The sequence below is a fragment of the Watersipora subatra genome, chromosome 5 (assembly GCF_963576615.1).
Source record: "Watersipora subatra chromosome 5, tzWatSuba1.1, whole genome shotgun sequence".
Taxonomy (NCBI): Eukaryota; Metazoa; Bryozoa; class Gymnolaemata; order Cheilostomatida; family Watersiporidae; genus Watersipora; species Watersipora subatra.
This window is the reverse complement of record NC_088712.1, coordinates 64,403,852-64,426,279: the sequence shown is the minus strand read 5'-3', so window position 1 is coordinate 64,426,279 and position 22,428 is coordinate 64,403,852. Positions and strand designations below refer to the sequence as shown.

The 22,428-nt window shown below is 34.3% G+C and overlaps 1 long non-coding RNA gene across 1 annotated transcript; it reads left to right on the top strand.

Moving 5' to 3' along the window:
• The first annotated feature begins 632 nt into the window (after nt 1-632).
• Nucleotides 633-22,100, top strand: LOC137396810 (uncharacterized). Its single transcript, XR_010978619.1, has 7 exons — nt 633-771; nt 3,533-3,588; nt 5,328-5,383; nt 7,420-7,552; nt 12,153-12,266; nt 17,788-17,925; nt 21,413-22,100. It is a non-coding gene; the product is annotated as an uncharacterized lncRNA (long non-coding RNA).
• The last annotated feature ends 328 nt before the right edge of the window (nt 22,101-22,428 follow it).

Sequence of the window (22,428 nt, the reverse complement as noted above, 5' to 3'; positions counted from 1 at the left end):
CTTTGCAGAAAGCCATGCAGTCTTAAAATAAATTTCATAGACATACCAGATAGGTGAGCCTTCCAGAAAGCATTTAAAAAACATTAAAAGGCACCTATATGCTTCAAATGAATTTTTTTCTAAAGCATTTTATGCACTATGCAAATATTGTTTTTTAAATTTGTGCTCAAATTCATCCCCGCTTTCATCATTGCCTTTTGAACTGATGATTTGGCAAGTCTCTTGCAGTTATTGTTTTAAAAATATAATGATATATTGTATATATATATATATATTATTGTGCATGTGGTAGCGTATAAATTAAAACCATCAAAAATTTACAAATCCTGTAGTGAAGTTTATCTTATCTTGAAATTATCAAAGTGTGGCACTCCTTTGTCTGCGCATGCTAAGGTGAGGCCGGGTTCAGACCTGGGGACAGCTGCGTAATCTCGACTCATTATGTATCCAACAGCTGGAAAGCAAACAAATTGTGTAGCTGCGTATAGTCATCAAATTAATTTAATTGCGCAAATGACGACATTTCTTTCTGTAGGACATAATAGTCGCGCACTCTGAGCTTGTAGTCCATGAGCGATCGCTTGCATAACAGGTACTCTGTCTCACGTGTCTTAGATGCCATATTGGTTCGAACCAGGCCTAAGTAAGGCTGTAAAACTAACTCATTCCATCTCGTTTCAGTCAGACTTTTAGCTTTTAGTTTCTGATTTAGACGAACAAGGATAGGCTAAAACTCTATTTAAGAAATAGGACAGATAGTGAAGGTAGCAGGTATGTGTGCTTATGCTTTAGCTCTGGCTTACCATGTACTTTGGAGATTACATTGAACTAAAGAATTTATGGTTGTCACTCATCCAAAGTAACAAAAAATTAGGACTTTTATTAGAAGCCTGAATGATTGTAGCCTAGCATTTATTTTATATTCATGTTTTTGATGCAGTCACTCTGACTTTATATATGTGTTAGTCGTATAACAACTGAAAAGCAGAAAATCAAAGAAGATAAAGGCTGTTATGAATGCTTAGATATAAAGTTATAGGGAGCAAAAAATATGCAGGTACAAAACCCACCTGACCGCGCAGGCCAAGACAACATATGTAGTTTTAAACTCTGCAGATAACTGTAGAAATGTCAAGTGATTTGCAGGAATTGAGAGTCGCTATCCTTGGTAATGTTTCCGTTGATATGGATTACAGAAAAATGTTGTCTTGCTAACTGGTTGCTAGATGCAGGCTTTACATTAAAGCTTCAAGGTCGCGCATGATAAGTTTTTCAACATTTTAAAGATGTCAAGGGATTCAAAAATGTACAGCAACTGTTTCAATAATATGGTTTACAGAAGGATATTTAAGAATTGAATAGAGAAATGGTATATAATTTATATTGTAATATTCATACAAAAATTATTTCCGTACCATATGCTTATCAAAGCTTCCATTGCAAGGCAAAAGTTAGCAGTAGTTCATTTTTCAGTATAGAAATATAGGACGAAAAATGGATGTAAAATGAGCAACATTGTATAATGCTAGAACTACATGTAGCATCAGCTTTGCTAGCAAGGCTTCATGAAGGATATTAGATACGCATGACATGAGGAAAATCTTTTACCATGGATGTTTATACTATCAAATGATATTATTAATATTCCCAGTCGCAGATATTACTTTAGGGAAAATGACTATTTTGCCATTAGCTTAGCTTTTGAATATTTTTTTGATTAGCTAATCAACCATGATACAGATACATGCAAAATAATTAAGCTCTTTGTATACACATTAATATACTAGTTAGCAACAAATTTGTGTGTAGCATTAGCAAAATCAATGGCTAAAATTTGCTTTATAGTTTTCCAGTGTGCTGCAGGACACTTTTTGTCTCTTGTGAGCTTTAGCTTTCAGAGCCAGACATTACCCAGTTCAAGAACTGAAGGTCATAATCTAGTAGCTAGCATTATTTAAACATCCATTTGTATATAGCTGAGGGTATGGCATTATGTAATAGCATGGCTGGTGGTTGTTTAGTTCAGGCTAATCCCATCAGCCACTGTCAACACCTCGCTGGCACTTGTTACATGCATTACTCGTGCGTCTTTGTCTATTGGTGCGTTTAAACTGGCCGATTTTGTCACCCATTTTGTCGAGCACAGACCAATTTGATGAGTCGGTGTCGGCATCGGTCGGTGTGAGCAAAGAGATCGGTGTTGGTACTGATTTGAAAGTCGGTGTCGGTGAATCCCAGCAGCTCATCAGCCAATCAGAAGCTAAGAGCCTCTGATTAAATGAGCCTAAGCTTTAATGACAGTTCTAAGTTTATGAAACGAAAGGGCTAGGTTTAATGAGAGGCTAGGACACTGTTATTAAACTTTCCCTAGTGCTCTTTCTGATAGTGAGCTTTTATTTAAAGTAATTAAAAGTGAATAGCCAGTTGTATGACTACTACTAGTACTACTGCTAGTTCTACTACATGTAGCCTACTACTTTAAAGGAATTTGCCGGTCCTTACTTGGCACGATCTAAATTATTTCATACAGAAATAAATTGAGTGTGATTTTATTCAATGTTTTATTAGCGAAGGAAATTTACTAGCCGAGGAGCGTACGGACATTTGCTCTGTCTACTAAGTGTGCGTTGCTCCCTTATATACAATAAAATTGCCCGTTACGGCTAACGGGACTGAGTAGGAACACCAGGTAATAATGTTTAAATGGCCAATAATTAGGCCCGCTAGTGCGCTGATATGGCAACATAAACGACGACAATTGATAGTCTAACAAGTAACAAGGCTATAATGAAAAGGAAGACACATATAATAAAATATTTATAGACTTAAAATATATACAAACATATAATTACATATAATACAGACTGTCAGAGCTCCCGCAGCCGATCCTACCATCAACAAAATCTAATCGTCATCGGAAGATTCCATTCGGCAATCAGTAGTTGCTTCTAGCGGTAGTATTAGGAGCAGTAGTAATAGTGTAGTACTAGTATATAATTTTCCACATCAAGCGCGTTGATTTTTATGTGTACTCGTCTTTGCGTGGTCGGGTGAAGGTCAGAAGATACATGATACATGATACAGATACAGATACATGCAAAATAATTAAGCTCTCTGTATACACATTAATATGTTAGTTAGCAACAAATTTGTGTGTAGCATTAGCAAAATCAATGACTAAATTTGCTTGATAGTTCTCCAATGTGCTGTGGGACACCTTTTGTATCTTGCGAGCTTTAGCTTTCAGAGCCAAACATTACCCAGTTCAAGAACTGAAGGTCATAATCTAGTAGCTAGCATTATTTAAACATCCATTTGTGTTTAGCTGAGTGTATGGCATTATGTAATAGCGCGGCTGGTGATTGTTTGGTTCAGAGAAATGGCTAATCCCATCAGCCACTGTCAACACCTCGCTGGCGCTTGTTACATGCGTTACTCATACGTCTTTGTCTAACTTGTGATTTACTGTCGAACTTGCCTTGGTCAACATGAAGAATGCATGCTAATCATCAATTGTCTTTTTTTCCTGTAGATTCTGCAATTGTGTTTCGTAATGGTGCTATGATGCCCGACTTGCTTTTGTTGCAGGTATGTACTGACAAGATAAAACAATCTGCCTCTTTTTTTAATTTTGTTTTTCAGGGTTCAATTATATAGTCTATAATTTTGACAACAACTGCGACTTAGTCTTTAGCTGAACGCCTTTTTTTCTTGTTATTTTTTTACTGTTATTCATGCCAACAAGAAATTTAAAAATCATGTTGTTTTAAATAATTATAATAAGAGCCTATGGAATACTATTTAAAATAGCCTTTCTCTGTAGGCCCACATAACAAAGATAATAATTAGCAATTGATTAAGCTCTGGTCATGACATTAAAATTAACATTTTTGTGGTTTAGTGTCATACTTAGCCTCTGAACATTGATTTCAATGTTTTCCAACTTGTTTCTAACTTGAAAGTTTTGAACTCTTGAGATTACACCATACTGACCCTCTTATAAAGCTAAACCCTGTATATAACAATTATGATTTCATCTAGTTTTCAATAGCCTAGCCGACTAACCTTACCCACACTGTGTAGTACTGTTCTCATGGTATTGTGGTTGACTTTTGTTAGTACAAAGTAGTATTATACTCACTGGAAATTCGAGAATTATCTTCTCTCAAATCTTGATATTTAAAAGTTTGAGTATTTTTATCTTGTTGGCTAGAATTTAGACTGATGCGTGTGAGATTTGGCGCATGAATTATTTGAACAGAATGGATTAATGCTGGGTTTACTGGGACTGAAAGATGTGTGATATTCAACAACCAGGCTTGCTATGAACTACAGCAACTATGGAAATAATTATAATTGCATTTCAATATCATGATGACTAAGCTGGCGTCTTGTAATAAATTAGGTTGTACACATAAAACACCATAGATATAGCATGTTTCAGTCAGTTCTACTAGTTCAATTAAATATGACATGGAGCCAAGTAGTGTTTTTATAATTTTAGTCTCCATTCTTCTGATTTGAGATTCTGACGCTTGTCGCCAATGTTTTTGTAGTTCTACCTGCGAAATGATAAAAAGTTATTTTTACCTGTAAAATTACAATTTAAGTATATATATTGAATAATACTTAAATTGTTCTATATACTCAAAGAAGAGATAGAGATAAGGTTTGAGTGATCAAAAAAGATACCTGTATGCAGGGACAAGAACACTCCAGATAACCTAATCGCAAACCAAGAAAACCTCTGTAGTCATAAAATTCGAAGAAACTGTAGAAATGTCAAGCGATTAGCAGTAGTCGAGAGTTGCTATAATTCATAATGCTTTGGTAGATATGAAATACTAAATAATTTTTCAGCAAGCTTACCTTTTGAACCATGATACAGATACATGCAAAATAATTAAGCTCTCTGTATACACATTAATATGCTAGTTAGCAACAAATTTGTGTGTAGCATTAGCAAAATCAGTGACTAAATTTGCTTGATAGTTCTCCAATGTGCTGTGGGACACCTTTTGTATCTTGCGAGCTTTAGCTTTCAGAGCCAAACATTTCCCAGTTCAAGAACTGAAGGTCATAATCTAGTAGTTAGCATTATTTAAACATCCATTTGTGTTTAGCTGAGTGTATGGCATTATGTAATATCGCGGCTGGTGATTATTTGGTTCAGAGAAATGGCTAATCCCATCAGCCACTGTCAACACCTCGCTGGCACTTGTTACATGCGTTACTCATACGTCTTTGTCTAACTTGTGATTTACTGTCGAACTTGCCTTGGTCAACAAGAATGCATGCTAATCATCAATTGTCTTTTTTTCCTGTAGATTCTGCAATTGTGTTTCGTAATGGTGCTATGATGCCCGACTTGCTTTTGTTGCAGGTATGTACTGCCAAGATAAAACAATCTGCCTCTTTTTTTAATTTTGTTTTTCAGGGTTCAATTATATAGTCTATAATTTTGACAACAACTGCGACTTAGTCTTTAGCTGAACGCCTTTTTTTCTTGTTATTTTTTTACTGTTATTCATGCCAACAAGAAATTTAAAAATCTTGTTGTTTTAAATAATTATAATAAGAGCCTATAGAATACTATTTAAAATAGCCTTTCTCTGTAGGCCCACATAACAAAGATCATAATTAGCAATTGATTAAGCTCTGGTCATGACATTAAAATTAACATTTTTGTGGTTTAGTGTCATGCTTAGCCTCTGAACATTGATTTCAATGTTTTCCAACTTGTTTCCAACTTGAAAGTTTTGAACTCTTGAGATTACACCATACTGACCCTCTTATAAAGCTAAACCCTGTATATAACAATTATGATTTCATCTAGTTTTCAATAGCCTAGCCGACTAACCTTACCCACACTGTGTAGTACTGTTCTCATGGTATTGTGGTTGACTTTTGTTAGTACAAAGTAGTATTATACTCACTGGAAATTCGAGAATTATCTTCTCTCAAATCTTGATATTTAAAAGTTTGAGTATTTTTATCTTGTTGGCTAGAATTTTGACTGCTGAGTTTGAGATTTGGCACAAGAACTCTTTGAGCAGAATGTATAAGTGCTGGGTTTACTCCACTTGAAAGATGTGCAATATTCAGCAACTATGCTTGCTATGGACTAATGCAACTCGGGAAATAATTATAGTTGCACTTAAATATCACGCTGACTATGCTGGTGTCATGTATTAAGTTATGTTTTACAAAAAAAAAACGCTGGAGATGTAGCATGTTTCAGTCAGTTCAACTTGTTCAATTAAAATGACATAGAATGGTGTAGTGTTTTATAATTTTAGTCTCCAATCTTCTGATTTGAGATTATCACGCTTGTTGTCAATGTTTTTGTAGTTGTACCTGCAAAACAAAAGAAAATTATTTTTCATTTGTTTTTACAATTTAGGTATAAGGAACAATACTAAATAAAAGAGTAAATAATGCAGTATCTCATCAATGTTAGCCCTCTGAACCCTCACAGCTGGTATTACGGAATCGCGTAGGCTGTGGCAGAAACCTTAACGGCGGAATACAGGCTTCCACATGGTTCTGTTTACAAAATATGTTTTTAAGCAACAGCAAAAACTAATAAAATTAATTCTTTCGCAGGATGTTAGATTCTAAATTTCACTTCCATTTGTAACATTTTTCACTTATCTTTATCTACTTCCTTCATTATAATAACACATTTTATTAGAATGATATCGCGAAACAATCAATACGACTCATTCGTTGGTAGGTCATAAATGACTGTGATACAAATGTAGAATTTTATGATAATAAATATAAATTTCCAGTATATTTTGAGTCATGAAAGGATGATGAGTGTGCTATGGATGAATATTATATGTAAATGTTTAATCAGTGGTTAAAATCGTGCGAACTTTTATAGTTTTAGCCCGAATAATGGTGACATACTGTTTTTTTCTGTTTGATGACATCTGCTGTAGGTTGTCCGACTTTTTGTGCTGCTGTTTCACCAAATATGATTGCATTGTTAGCACGTTTAGATATATTTGGTAAAAAATTAATAACTTCGGATTGCTGGACATATCGTCTAGGTTTACTGACACGCATTGATTAGATCGAGCAAGGATCAACGGGTTAAAACTCGGTTTTGTATCATGGATTTTTACAAGTTTGTATTTATATTTAACAACTATGATATTATCTTACATGTATTTACATAGCATTGTCTAATTTATTTGAAAATTATAGAGCTTTAACTAGCAAATGTGGTTGCTGCCTAATGACACAGGCTTGGGTAATATTTCATACCAAGGGTTAGTACAAAGCCATTTGCATAGCTATTCATCCATATCTCGTGTACTGCTTTTCATTTGACCAGCACTTTATGTATTTCTATATCAAATTCATTGACATATAAACCGGTGGTGACTCACGGTTCCTTCATCTATATAGGCCTGGGCGGTCATCAAGGTCCTCTTCCTTGCATTGTCTTCCGGAAGATTTTGGCGATGAGTAGATCATAAATGTCAGTTGAACGCTTCTTCCCTGTCATTAGACACATACCCAACCTAATTTTAAACAGCTGGTAAGTCATCATTGACTACTTGACTTGATGGGCTTTGTACCTAATGACCTCCCATATACTTTCAACACATTAGTCATAACTTATAATAAACTTTCATGGGTAGCAAAATAGTAAATGATGCAGAATTTGAAGCTAACACGAGTCAATACACAAACCGGAGTCAATACACAAACCGGCTATAAGAAATCAATTGATTCTTCAGAAGATTGTGTCAGTCTACCCCAAACCTTCAAAATAAATATATTGATATATGTATATATATATATATATATATATATATATATATATATATAACAAAAGCCAATGGATAGATTTAAGAATTCAAGCAATTTATTTTTACACAAATTCTGTACCATTCACTATCTCGCTACCCACTTTCGCCTTGAAATTCTAGAAATTAGAGATGCGAGTTTGCAAGGTGGTTTTTGAAGTATCACTAAATGCCCAAGGATGCGAGAGGCCAGTTACGGAAACTACATCACTTGGTTTTCCCGTCAGGTCTGCTTTAATTTTGTTTTAAAAAGGTTGGCTGAAAATGAGAGTATAAGCAAATTGAAAAGTTTGAATCCAAGAAGAGATGATTTAAAAATGAAAATGAAGAAAAAATAGAATTAGCTCTAATATAAGATCAGAGCATTTTTTTCAAGTATGTTTTATCAAGCTAAATTCAGTTATATTAAATTTATACTTTAAGTTTGTTTATGCGATTTCACAAAAGTGTAGAGTACCAAGCGTGTTGCATCAAGTCTCTCTCACACCGTCATTAGTGCTATGACTCTCAGAAAGGTCAGAAATTCATACGGTATGCTACTGTATGGACTGCTGCATACTGCCACTACTCAAAATTATGTTATACATAATACTGCTACATTTTAATGCAGACCATAACCTTTACATAGGTATTTGTAACCTTGGAGGCATGGGTATAGAGCATGAATAGATAAAATCATGTATTTTTTCATTGTTATATCTCTTATTGGTAGTTTTTTAGAGGATGGCAACACAATAATTTATCTTTAGTTAATTTAAATGAAAAACATTTTTTGAGATAGGACTTTAAGAAAATTAACTTGCGAGCTTTTGTCCAAGAATGCATTTTGCTCTCATATCAGACATGGCTGTACAGTAGGCGCTCCTAAAAGGGGATGATCGGTTCCAGGAACGTTTACATGATAAGGATTTTTCATTATAAGAATGTTAACATACATTTGTACATGTAAATTATCTAAACCATTTCAGGGCCTTTCCAAACTCGCTCATGTGAGAATCTGACTTAAATTCTTTTGAATGTATTGGCGGTGCCTTAACTGCATTATTATTGGTTTTCATCGACAACTTTTCATGATCAACCTCATTGGTTTAATAGACCATGATTGTGGTAATTTGACAATAATTTGATGAAGAGCGCATAGTTTTGACGCGACAGCGACTTACAACAATTGACTAAAAAAAAATAGTTTCACTATAAAAAAGCGGTAGTACCTTTTCGTCATCTATTCGTCCTTAAGAGCTCAAGATTGCAACTCCAACTTGTGACATTCAGATGCACTGACCAATAGCCTTAAAAGTATTTATTAACAATTGCACTGCTATATGTACCTATTCTCTGTTCCGTCGTCACTTCAGACAAATTATCACAAGAGTCAGAATGTCATGGAAATTGTATGTATTATATGTATAATGCTTTATGTACAGTGTTGGGAAAAAATCTTTGTCCGCCTGTTTAAGTAAGTGTAGCACTGCAATAAATTCATCATAACTTGGAAATATTTTGCACCGCATTCATAAAACCCTGTATCAAAACAATCCTAATGAGCTGAAGAATAGAAATAACTAGATTTTAAAATTGTCAAATATCTTCTATTGTATCAACCGCTGCCTACTCATTCACACTACATACCAGAAAATATGTTATCGCAAATTTTGTTATTATCTCTTCTTTAGTTATTTTCTAAATTGAAAATAACAGTCTTGTACTGTTATGGGCCCAGAAAAAAGCCATTGGGGTTGTTTTGCATTTCAATATTTTATCTGGTAGCCTTTGCAGACTATAACCATTCTGCAGCCTTAGGCATGCTGTGAACAAGCCTCACGAGCGCTTGAGTGTTCATAATCTGAAACCAGCAATCATGTTGGACAGCTGGTTTTTTCAAACGCCTTGATCGTGGTAGATCTTTGGTGGTTTGATGCTGCGTTCATTTCTTTACCACTTAATTTTCTTTAGATCGAAATACTCTAAGCTTCTTCGCTATTTTTCTACTGCTCAGATTGGCCATCGTATGCAGGTGAATGATGAGGCCGTTGACACATTTCTTATCCATGGTTGATGTTGACGCTGGTATGAATTCTGGGATCTTTAGCTGTTCCTTTTTTAACAAGCAAAACTGTAAGCCTTTGCTGCACATGCTGTCCAAAAGGACCCGTATTGTTGTAATAATATTCCACTTGAAAATTAATAATGTCATATTGCGTTTGAAAATGAGTTAATAAGCACTGATTCACATTGATTGGCCTAAAATTGATTATTGATCCCTGATTAACCCTAATTTTATTACTGATGGTGTCAACAAGATCTAATGTTAACTTACTTTTAAATGATGCATGGTTTGTCAGGGTTCAATCCCTCTACATGACTACAACAACAAATTTACCTAAAATGGGCAGTGAGGTTTGAGGTGGACAAAGACTTTCTGACACCACTGTATGTCGCTTTCTTTTCTTGCAGGTGTGGCAAGACAGACTAACACTCAAATCGAACTTTAGAACTCGCCCGATGATACACTTTAAGTTATATGGCGTTTTTTACGCGGTACGAAGCAAAAACTTTACAAAATTGCCTGACTTTTTCTAGAATTTATGCTATAGGAGGTATATGTTATAGGAGCATCTAATTTACTCTAAAAGACCATGTGAGTTTGTGAGGTACAAATATCATGTTTAAAGTGTGCAATAGCTCCCATGTAGGATACTTTTGCTCCCTCATCACTAATTGAACTCTGATCCAAATTTTGGTCAGGTTACCACGTTTTGTCACAATGTCTCAGCATTTATGCTATATTTTTTTGTAGACAAATAAAGTTTATTGTGTATTATCTATTTTTTATCACTTTTAGCCTTGCTTGTCCTCTAGCGCAAAGCCGACCTATTGCTCCTAGCTGTGACTCTGGCACTTATGGGATAAAAGTGCAAGCTGAGTTATCAGTTAAGATTTTGACAGAACTGTTCATGAAATGAGTGTGAGAGTGCTTTAATTTCAATGCTGTAGTTTATCCCATTTTCTTTCCACTCAACGTGGAATGTTTGATTAGTACAATATTTTAGGCAGTTTGAGGCAGCTTGTTTTTGGGACAATGTTTAATTATGACTGCTGATGTACTGGCGGTTAAGACATTTGAAAAGCTGATAATGGTGTTTTTTATAAAACCCCGACAATAAATGCAGAGGAATTTTTTGCTTTGTAGCATATTTGACTCAATAGAACAAGTGTTATCGCTGAAGCATTATCTTAAGGTGAAAACAAATTAGGCGATAATTAGAGCGATATTGCTGCGTGGCGCTAATCTGCGTTAGAATTCACTCAGCGTGTTCATGCAGAGCGATAAAGCTAGAATTTCTCTACACAACTTTATTGCTAACGAGATGCATTTCGATTGGTTGGATTTTACCAGAATGTAATTTTACGGCGGGTAATTATTTCTTACCGATGTTCAACAACGTACAGCAGCGCCAGTTTTCTATTTTGTTACGATTGAAACATCTTCAGAACGAACACTCAATTGTTCATGAATTTAATAATAGCACTCCCAGTTCTGTCCATCATAACAAACAAAATTAAAAAAAAAATCTGAGTTGAAATCCAACATCTGGAGTCAATCGTTGCGCCGGTTGACCATCTTGAGAAGGGTAAATATTTAATATATTAAATATGAAAAACCACTACAAAATATAATATGTATAAAAAATTTGTAAAAACAATACAGTTAAAAATACAAGAATCGTTTTTCTTTTGTCTTTTTATAGTGTAGGCAGTGTACACTCTTTGAAAGGAAGATAGGTTTAATAACAAATGTGGAGGTTGTTCATGTTGTAGCTCAGACGACGACATATTGACTGGCCTAAATTTATTAACAACTCCGAAAAAACTGATGATACGGATTTTTATTGGCAGTTTGTGAGCGTGCCCATTATATCATTTACTAGTAAATCGCTCAAGTGTGTTTATGCACGCACGAGCGATATCTTCGCCCTCCTCATGACGCTTGTAATAAAATCGCCCTGTTTGGACCTTAAAAGCTCCTTGCTATATTTTCAAAAAAAAGTGAATATACCTAAACCTATACCTATACTGAGAAGGTAACATACCTCCTCAAATAGAGGTGGCGTTCATTAAAAAGATGGCGCTCGATTTTCAAAGCACTCTCCTGATGTGGTCCCAAATAGCGGTGCCAATCAAATCAAGGTGCATTCAAATATAGGTTAAACGGTAGCTCACTTTCAACATTTCTTCCAATACCAAATTGAAGGTGGTCAGAGACTCTGTGCATAAAGTCCTCATCAACTTATTTTTTTATACAATGTTAAAAACTTTGTGCTTTTGTAGAAGTTGTTTAATCTGGAGAACGAAGATGAGCTCACCAAGCAGAACTATTGTTCTTTAATCATATTCTCACAGAACTAATCATATTGGCCTACAAGTTTTTTGAAAAACTGAAGGGTAAGTTGATGAGTCCTCTACCTTTTGTAGTCCTAATCTTCTTATAATTAAATTGGGCTTTGATGACTAAAGTGAGCTCTGGAGACTGCAGTCATTACATTGGGTAGTTGGCTACACTAAAATACTATAGCACTGACAATCCGCAAAAATAGTAAAACAATAGTTATGAAGCAAAATAACCATGTATGGAGTGGCATCTACAATTGATATTTAAATTGTACAAATACAATATCAAAGTATTAAAATATTAACCATTTTTTAAAGATTGAATGTATTTCTTAATGAGTGTAGCCTGGGTTTTCCAAATGGAAAAAGTCTAAAACACAATCAGATTTTGGTCTAGTCCATTAATTGAGTGCATACAACAGGCTGCGCAGTGCAGCTCAGCACAATGTATGCTTATAACCAAGAGCAATGCGCTAAAAAAATCTTTGTACAAAACATTTCTTATTAGTGAGTAGGCAATTAGTTAGCCGGTCATATGTGTACCTAATAGAAAAAAACCAATCGCCATCCTGCATCTAACTAATAGAAAACATGTTAACAGCCAACAGGGACCAAAGTTTTTGAGAATCATTATTTTTGTTTTTACAGTTTATTATTGCAATAAACAGCTGTGTTAGACCTTTACAGCTACCAAGGTTTTAGAAATGGGCAATAAATAAACCTTTGGAAAATGGACTACTGATTGCTACCTATTGTATCAGCAAAAGAGGATGAGAACCTGACCAAGCTCATACTGCTATACACTTTTTAGATTTTTTGTCGGTAACATTAGGCGTAAAACCTTCTGCTGATTAATGTGTATGTTAAAAAACTCTGATAGGCTGTGTGGTTCATAAATAGGGTCATCTTAATCTGAGGGCACACTTCATTGGTGAAAATTAGGTCTTTAATAAGAGCCATCACATGTAGGACAAATTAATGTACCAAAGTCTGTTCTCTTCTAATAAAAAGTGTATTACGTTATTCAATAGAAAAATAATATGGTAATGATGCTACCACTACCAGGCACAATAGCCTTTTAGCTTTTACTTTGAACCAATTTTTATTTACCCTTTATAGCCACAATGTTTGCGCTTTAATTCTGAAGTTGTCTGTTCGTGTAATAATGTTCTATCTACCAATCTTTCATACAAATAAAAGTGTCCTCAAGAACCCTGGCCATCATTTTTTAGCTGTTTTTTTATGAAATCTAGAGGCATTTGAAACGTTCTTTCTTCCAACAGCGTCAATAATTGTTTAACCTTGTCTTAGCATTTTATAACATATTGAAGGGTAAAGTAACAATTTGTTCAAAACTTCATGAACTTGTGGTATGGCTCTTACTCTGTTTTTTACACTAAGTCTGCTTATAAAAATGCTGATGAAATGCAGTTGCATTTAAGTTCTGCATAAATTGTCTAAATTGTTTTTTATCACGGCTTCATTAAGAAATTAAATACTTGGTAAATTTTGATCTTGCAGCCATTTTTTCCCAATTGTGCACGCAGTATGATGCTCAATTACAACAAGGCATGAAGTAAATGTAATACGAAGCAGTTATTGCACTGATTTCTTATGTCTTAATTTTATTTTGAAGCTGTTTCAGTGTGAACTCTTAAACTACCAATAGTACAGCTCGTTTGGCAATGTGTTACTGTATGGCCAAGTGCTGCATGATGCGGCTTTAGCAAGCTTTTGTACAAATTGTTTCCGATTACTGAGTAATTAGTAAATTACCTTATTACATCTATACCTGATTAAAAAAAGCTATTATTTGCATATTTTGAGCAAATAAGAATGCGTTTACAACCTGAGCATAGTATTGCTTTGCAAAAACTTGTTTTATGAAATCTTCTTACTGATGACCAGTAATTTCAGAAGCAATACAGCCATAAATGGTTACTAACTTCAGATCTATAGACTGAGTAACTTTATTGAGCAATAGTACTAATGAGAGTAATTATGTTCATCAGATTAATTAACATGTAAACTAATAATATTCATAAATCATCCGACTAGAGTTTTGTGCTTATCTCACAGTAATTTCAAAATGGACGAAAAGTGGTCCCTCTCACTCGGCAACTTGTTTGTAATATTTTTGGGGGCATGAACTAACATAAAAACTTATGCTGACAAACTTGCTATAAAAATATTGTTAATAAACATTTGGGGTGTAAAGTAATAACCATTTATACACTCTTTTTAGATATTAGGTTTCACGAAACACTTATGTCGCGGTAGAGAGATCCATTTGGTAGTAAATGAGTTGAAGTTATAAGCAGGTAGATCATATGGGTCGCGGTCACAGAAACCATGGTTAAGTCGCAAATCACGAAGTTGAGTTATTCGACTTTGAAGTTGCACCAACTGAACTTATAATATTGGTAACAAATTTTGTAACCTGTAGTTCTGGACCAATCAAAGAGTGATCTTTCTGAATCTGAAGTCAGTTTAGCCAATACAAGTATTTTACCCTCGAAAAAAAACTTAAAACCGTTGCTATGCTAAACAAAAAGTACTGAAAAATGGTGTCCGATTAAAATAATTGTTTCTTTTTTGCCAATTTTAAAGGTAACTTTGACATTTTAGACACTTGTAATAAGTACTTTGGAATTCTAACTGATGTCAAAAGCAGTGAAAGTAAAGGGAGTTGCGGTGATATTTTCCTAACGATTCTTACCAGATTACTACAATATTTAATAATAAGAATAATTATTCAATTTTTATGAAATTATTATCAGATTTAGTTAGGAGAATAATTATTTGAGTTTGCAAGGTCGAAGTATATAGTGACCGATGGTGTGCAATATGTTACTGTTGTTAATTTTATAAAGATTTGGTTGATGATTTGGGTGTGCCCAATATCGCGATACTTTCAAGCTGTTTTTAATATCTGCAAAATTAAGTAATACACTTTCTTATAAATATACAGCTATTTCTTTGAAAACCAGCTAAAATCTGTTTAGATTTTTAAATTCAGCATAATTTTTTGGATCCAAGTGCAGAAATCTAGATAAATATCACAATATCTTGATATTGGTTGCTATGTCGTTTTGAAATGTAAACAAAACTGTACATTTGTTTTCGTTTCTCAAACTTTAACACCAGTTTTCTTGGAACTATGTTTTTGCACTAATGGTAAACGTGCTTCAGTTTTTTGACCATAAAATCTGCTGTAATTTGGCTAGAATCAAAATTTTGTTTGCTAAATCTTGTAATCCCGACTTACCATGAATTCTGTGATCATGACACATATTAATAGTTAATGCACTGTTTGGAACTTATAGTGCTATTGTAGAACTACGATAAAAAATATGTCATCACTAACAGAAATTAACTACCAGTTTTGATTTTGTATAGGTGTCTTGTTTTCTATTACAGATTTTAATGCGTTTGCAGGACAAAATGAAGCAACTGCAAAAGGTTTATTATATAATTTATTTCAAATTATGTTATTATGATAAAACTTTCCGTAACAAACTTTCATTTGGCTAATACTTGTATCCATTTTTGACTAAAATAAGTCGAACCAATTTGTTTCACTCCTACTACCTGCTCTAAATTGGTGCAAATGGTCATCAGAAATGTGCTTTCTTTGCGCTGTTAAAATGACCCATTAAATGTACTTTAATTTGATGAAAACTCAAATATTGGTTAATTATTGGCTTTTCCAAAATACCGTAAAATACTCATCTGATTTGCATGTACGACTTAGCTGCCCAAGTTGTCAATGCATGGTACTGGAGCTTGTTATCATTTTGCTTGTTGAAGGTTGACTTGCAACAAAATTTCATTACGGTTATTTGGTATCAAAAGATTCACCATGGCTTACTCTGCTGTGTTGTAGGTGCAAAATATGGAGAACTGTGATTACAAGCTCTTAAAAGCTAAAAAAGAAACAGTTAATCTCCGCGATCCCGAAACCGCCGTAGATTGGAATCAATTTATTTCTCTGACATAGTAAAATGATTTGGTTATTGTTTTGACTCGTGATCTTCTCACATGAATTGTAAGTTCCGTAAAAGGCTCAATATAAAACTTCTTGTAGCACTAGTTTATGACATAAACTTTGGGTTTTACCAAAGAGCTCTTACCAAATATAGATGCTCGCTAGTTTACAACTTTGTTTTGGGTTGATCTAATCGTCTAGTCGCAATCTGATCATGTGACCCATGCTTCTTGCCAAACAGCGAGCATAATTTCCGCAGCATTTTTTGACTATCACAGGTGACCAACAGGCTTTTCATGCTTAGCAGATGATGATATGCATTCCTTCGAGCTAAGGTTTAAAATTAAACAATTTTTTATGGTAGGTTTTGAGATATCAGTGCTCAAAGTGACATCAATACAGGGATGAGGAAACAGATGCTTGAGGACAATAGACATCGTTTTATTGAATGCGTGAAATGTATTTGTGAAATAATTTAAATGAATGAGGTTGCATGAAAGTGTAAACAGAAGCCATCTTGTTGAGCTACGTTGCATTTGACCCATTTTTGGAACGGGATTGTAATCTTCGGCAATTTTGTGATGGCGGCGATTAACTGTTCGCTTTTCAGCTTTTAAGAGCATGTTATCACATTTCTACATATATTGCACATGCAACACAACAGAGTAAGACATAGTGAATCTTTTGATACCAAATAACTGTAGTGTGAATTTTGTTGCAAGTCAAGCTTTAAGCATTAGTGATCTTTTCGAAAAATGACAAGACTTTCTTTTGGAAACATACCTTTCAAGCAACAACGGTATGCGAGTGCCACTGTACGTAATTTTGATTAATATTCTTAAACTTCATAATCATTCTTAGTATTGACTAAGTATTATTGCTTTTTAGTTTGTGTATTTCTTTATGTAATTTTTATCTGTGAATGTTTAGCTGAAGCTTGTGCAGGGCTGTCATCAACAACAATTTAGTTGAATGTCATTTACTAGTTGTTCCGTTTTACAAATTGGACTGTGCCCTGTGAAATAACTGCTTTATTTTAATTGTGTATACAGCTCCTATTCACCCTTGCATGTTTATATTTGTCATGTTCTTGCATTCTGGTTGCCTGACCATTGACGATAGCACTTGTACAGACTATATGTAAGCATAGTGTCTGGGATAGGAACTGAAACTCACAGTTAAAACCTATGGTGACCAGCTCTAAACTTTACCTTGCAATAATATCTAAAAGCCAAGTCCAGATCAGGGTCAGACTACTGACTATCAATTTTACGAATGAGTAATTGCTTTTGAAATACCACTTCAACATTTGAAGTCCATTTTTTTAATAGGATATGAATAAGTTTTTACATTGCTTAACTCGCGTTCTTCTACTGCCTACAAATCACAATGATGACAAATATCAGAGCTGGGATTGAGAGTCATAAGCTAAAATATCAGATGCACTTCTGCTTGCTCAGTTTTTTCCTTTTTTTGCAGCAATCAATGGAGCTTGCAATTGATTAGCTATGAACAGAGTTTAATTTAAATCGGAAAATCATCTATTCAAAAAATGTGATATTTCTATTTTGTTATTACTAATTGCAGGGTGTTGCTATAACATGTTCCGCACCCACTCTGGTGCTAGACAAGTTATCTAAAGAATTGGCGATTCAAGGTTACAAAAGCTTACATATTTGGGGAGGTTTCTGGTCAGAGGAAAGCGGACAAAGGAACTTAGTGAAGGTAAATTATGGTGTCAAAACACCAAAATATTGAGTGACATAGAATGAACCTTGGTGAAAAACAATATTTTTTTAGATGTATTTTACAAATATTGAGATGAAAAATTTTGTGCTAGTCCGAAAATTTCAATAATATGTATTTGGACGATGTATCTAATAGTCTGCAACAAGCTATAGCTTTTTTTAAAAACTCTGAATGACACTCGTATTGCTTAACTTGCATTTTTGTACCATTTACAATCTCTGTTTGTGAGAAATGTACCTTTTGTTCCAAATCCAGTTCGGCCTGTCATAGCTGTTTTCTGAAGTCATCATTCAATTTTCGGGATTAACGGGGACCAGGGTCTTTTGTGGACAGTGAAAACCCACAAAAATAAAAAGTAATGTTTTTAAGTATATACATAAATGAGCCAAACTTTAAGGCCAAAACACTTGCATTGTTTCATTAGCATAATGTATTTGTTTCCTATGTGAAAAGTAAATTAATGTTCCTTTCATTGACTTTTGGGTCATATTCTAACTTAAATCCAAGTATTTTAACTCAAATTATGAATTTTTTGTACTATGGGCATAGGTCAGATTTTTATCTGGTTGGAATAGCTGTACAGCAAATTTTGCTATAATGTACATGTATACCTATTATAACGCAAATTCCTCTCAATGTAAAGAATTTATGTAAAGCTTTTGTTTGACCAACATAAGTAATGCCATATAGGGTAAAGTGTCAAGTTGGTGAAATATCCCAAATTTATTAACAAAATTTTCAGAGTTGTCCTTAAAAATATCGCTTACATTCTTACCAAACTTGAGCAATGATAAGATGCATAGGGTTCGCTATTATAGATACCAATACATTGTTAAACTAGTTTGTCATTAGAGATTGTCATTTTTGTCAAAAATATGTAAAATGATTCGCCTCGCAAGAAATCAGAAATATTTGAAGGGGGTCTATCAGTGAAAGCTTTGGAGTGTTAATACAGACAGACTCCTACTTACGAACATTCGAGTTACGAACAACGGTACATACGAACAGGTCTGCGCGTATATTCATCGATAATACCGACGGTATTACCGACGTATTAGCGGCAGAAAGAGGCGCTATGTAGAAGCATCACCCAGCATCCACCTTCCTCTGCCCAGTTCGTTGCAGTGCATAAGTGTGTGAACGTATCTCCGATGCGCAAATAACTTTTTTATTTTTCCTGTATGTATTGTAAAGGAGTTTGCCGACCTTTACTTGGCACGATCTAGACTAATAAATAAAAAGAAGAGTGTGTGTAGTTTCATTCAGCTTTTTATTAGCGAAGGAAATTTCACTATTCAAGGAGCGTACATCTATCTGCTCTGCTCAAATAAATGAGAGCGCTCCGTTATATTCAGTAATATCAACCGTTCCGTTCTAACGGCAAACGGTGAGAACACCGGCTAACAAGGTGAATAAATAGGACCGCTAGCGAGTTGGTATGACAACAATAAAAGTGACGATAAATGATAGTGTTATGATGGGATATCAGATATAACAATAGCATAACGAGTGAAACAACGATATAATAAAAGGACAACACATTAAAAGGACAACAACGATAAGTTCCAGCAAACGATTAAAACAATGATATAATAAAAAAGGACAACACATACAATCAATAAGAAATGCAGTGTCATGGCCCGGCGTCCACCACAGTATTCTCTCTATTTTATTAAAAAGTTTTTTCAGTACAAACCAATTTACAGGTTACTTATACAAGCCTTAAACATACTTATATAAACCTTCAATATACTTATGTACATGTAGGCATAAATAATAAATAAATACATTTTGAGCATAAATTATAATACAAAATATAGCACTGAAGCAACTTACGAACAAATTCACTGCACAAACAAATGTTCGGAACGTAACTCGTTCATAGGTTGGGGACCGTCTGTATACCAAGCTGAATGTCATGATATCTAGTCTCATCAAAATCTATCTTGCTCCCAAGCTCTTCCCGACGATGGATAAATGATAAGTCATACAGACACTGATTTTACTTTGTTAGCTAGCCGCAACAAGTAGCAGTCTGTCTCTTGTGGCTTTTATTCACCTCACCTTCTTTTTGATCTCCAAATTCATGTTTACTACCTTCAAAACTGAATGTTTTTTTAATTGCCAAATCAGTTGATATCAGCATCATAATTAAATTTTTAGCTGAGCTAGAATTTATTTTGGTCATCTCAAATAGTCTACGAAGATGAACTGTTATAAACGAGCGCATTTGCACAGACATGCTAATGGCAAAGAGTAGCTTTATTATATAAGCAGAGACTAAATAGTGTAAACAAAAGCTAAAAATATGTTTTAATAGAAACTTCTAAAATATTTAAAGAATTTCAATAGTGTCTATATAATTAATGATTAATGTATAATCCTAAATATTTAGGATTTGTTTGGAGTGCGCGAGAGGACAACTCTGCTTTGCAGAGTAACCTGGCAGTAACCCTATGCTTAATTTGTACATGTATGCATTGCAGTGAAAGGCATATTCATACACACCAACCTTACAGTGTTAAAGGCCAACTGAATGAAAAGGGACTTTTATACAATTTATAGTCAATTTGTGCATGAAAAAAATTGACTGTGTAGACAGTTAGGAATTTTACTCAGCTCAAGATTTTGAATCAACTTGGCTTGTACTAAAAAATACCATGGCAGTGTAGAGTGCTGTAAAAGATTATCAGTTGCAATAATTATGCAGTCAAATATTGCAAATTATTACAAGGTCAATTAGCATAGTTGTAGTGTCAGTCTAGCAAGGTAAATGTTGCAAGTTCAAATCCTGTGGGATGCAAAATTTTTCCATTATCCAACGGTGGCTTTATATGGACAGACACGGTTCTCATCACAGTACAGGCTGAATGTGTAAAATTTTGTAGATTTTGGTGCATTTTGCTTAGAAATAAGAGGAATGGTAACGCTGTAATTATTAGTTTGTAAAGCAAAGCTTTTCTTAACCCAACTATTCATTACATTTTATATTTAAAAGATACCATTCTTACCTAATAGTTTGACAAAAAAGCTTTAGCTTAAAAGAAAGCATTAATGATAATGTTTGTTGTTTTTTACTTTTATTGAGTTAACTTGTGTTAACAACATCGAAACAAGAATGTTTAAGGCTTACTAGGTTAATTTTTTTTTAGGCAAAACATCAACATAGTGAGAACTGCAATCTCTTTAGGGAAAACATAATTATGCAGAGTTTTAGTGGGAAAGCATCTTCTGTGCGACCTAAATTTAGTACAGCCACCGATATAGATTGCTGGAAAAGCCTACTCTTCAAGTTTCTGGCCAATCTCCTAAGCGTTCTAAAACAACATGATGGAGCACACTTTTTAGTCAGTATTGTTTTAAAGCTGGTTTGATATCTTGGGAAAGTCTGTAAAATGAGTAATGTTCAACATTCTCCTAATTTTTAACTATACTAACAGGTTAATAACTGGTTTCTTTGCAGGTAGAGCAGCATATTTACCAGTGGAGGCAAAGTGGTCAAGATTGCCTAACCTTCAAACAACAAGTTGATGTTCAATTTCCAAAAAGGCATCCAGTGACTGAAATGACATCCAACCTTAAAGTTCTTTCTGTAGCTGGGCGTGTCTACAGTCAGCAAAGTTCCCTTGCGAATTGCTTCAAAGATCTCGAGCTAAAATCATATTTTAAACGTTGTGCAGAGCCCTTAGTTACAGCTACCACCACTCCACACATTATACTCGAGGTGCCAGGAAATGGTCACACAATTTGCAAGACAATTATGGAGCTCAGTGTTTTGAAGCTCTAAAGCTTTATTTGACAGAAATAAAATAGTCCACTTTTGTTGATGTTTTATGGTATTCTTGTGAATGCTTTGATTTTTAATCTTTTGGTAATGTAACAGCTGTTTGGCCTGCTTTTGATAGGTTGCTCCATTTGCACTAAAGACTTTTAGATTTATACAAACTCATTGTGTTTTAAGAATATTTTATTTGTCACCGTTGCACTCACTTAAGCAATTTGTTTGACGTACTTATATTGAGCATTCCTTTTCTGTAAACTCAACTCCTTGACGGGGTTGCTTAAAAAGTCAATTTTTTTCCTTATGAGTAAGTTTGGGCTTTTTTTAAAGAAATATGCTGACCAATGTTAATAAATGTGAGTTAGATATACATGCATGCAATCTGCACAGTGTGTTCAATGTTACTGCATGGTTTCATCGAACGCTCTTATCTGAAACCTGTTATAATCCAAAGGGCCCCACATATGCTATATTTCCCAGTTTTGTCTCAGTAGCAATGAATTGACTTAATCAAATTGTATAAGTAATAAATGTGGCCACAGGTATGCAAATATCCCATGATTGACATTTATGTTTTAAAAAATTGGGTGTCTCTGACTCTACCAGGCATATTTGGCAGCATGAATATATGCACTGTTTTAATTAGTATATGTTTTAAAAGTTTTCTATTTGACAACCAGGATGGTTTCAATACTAAT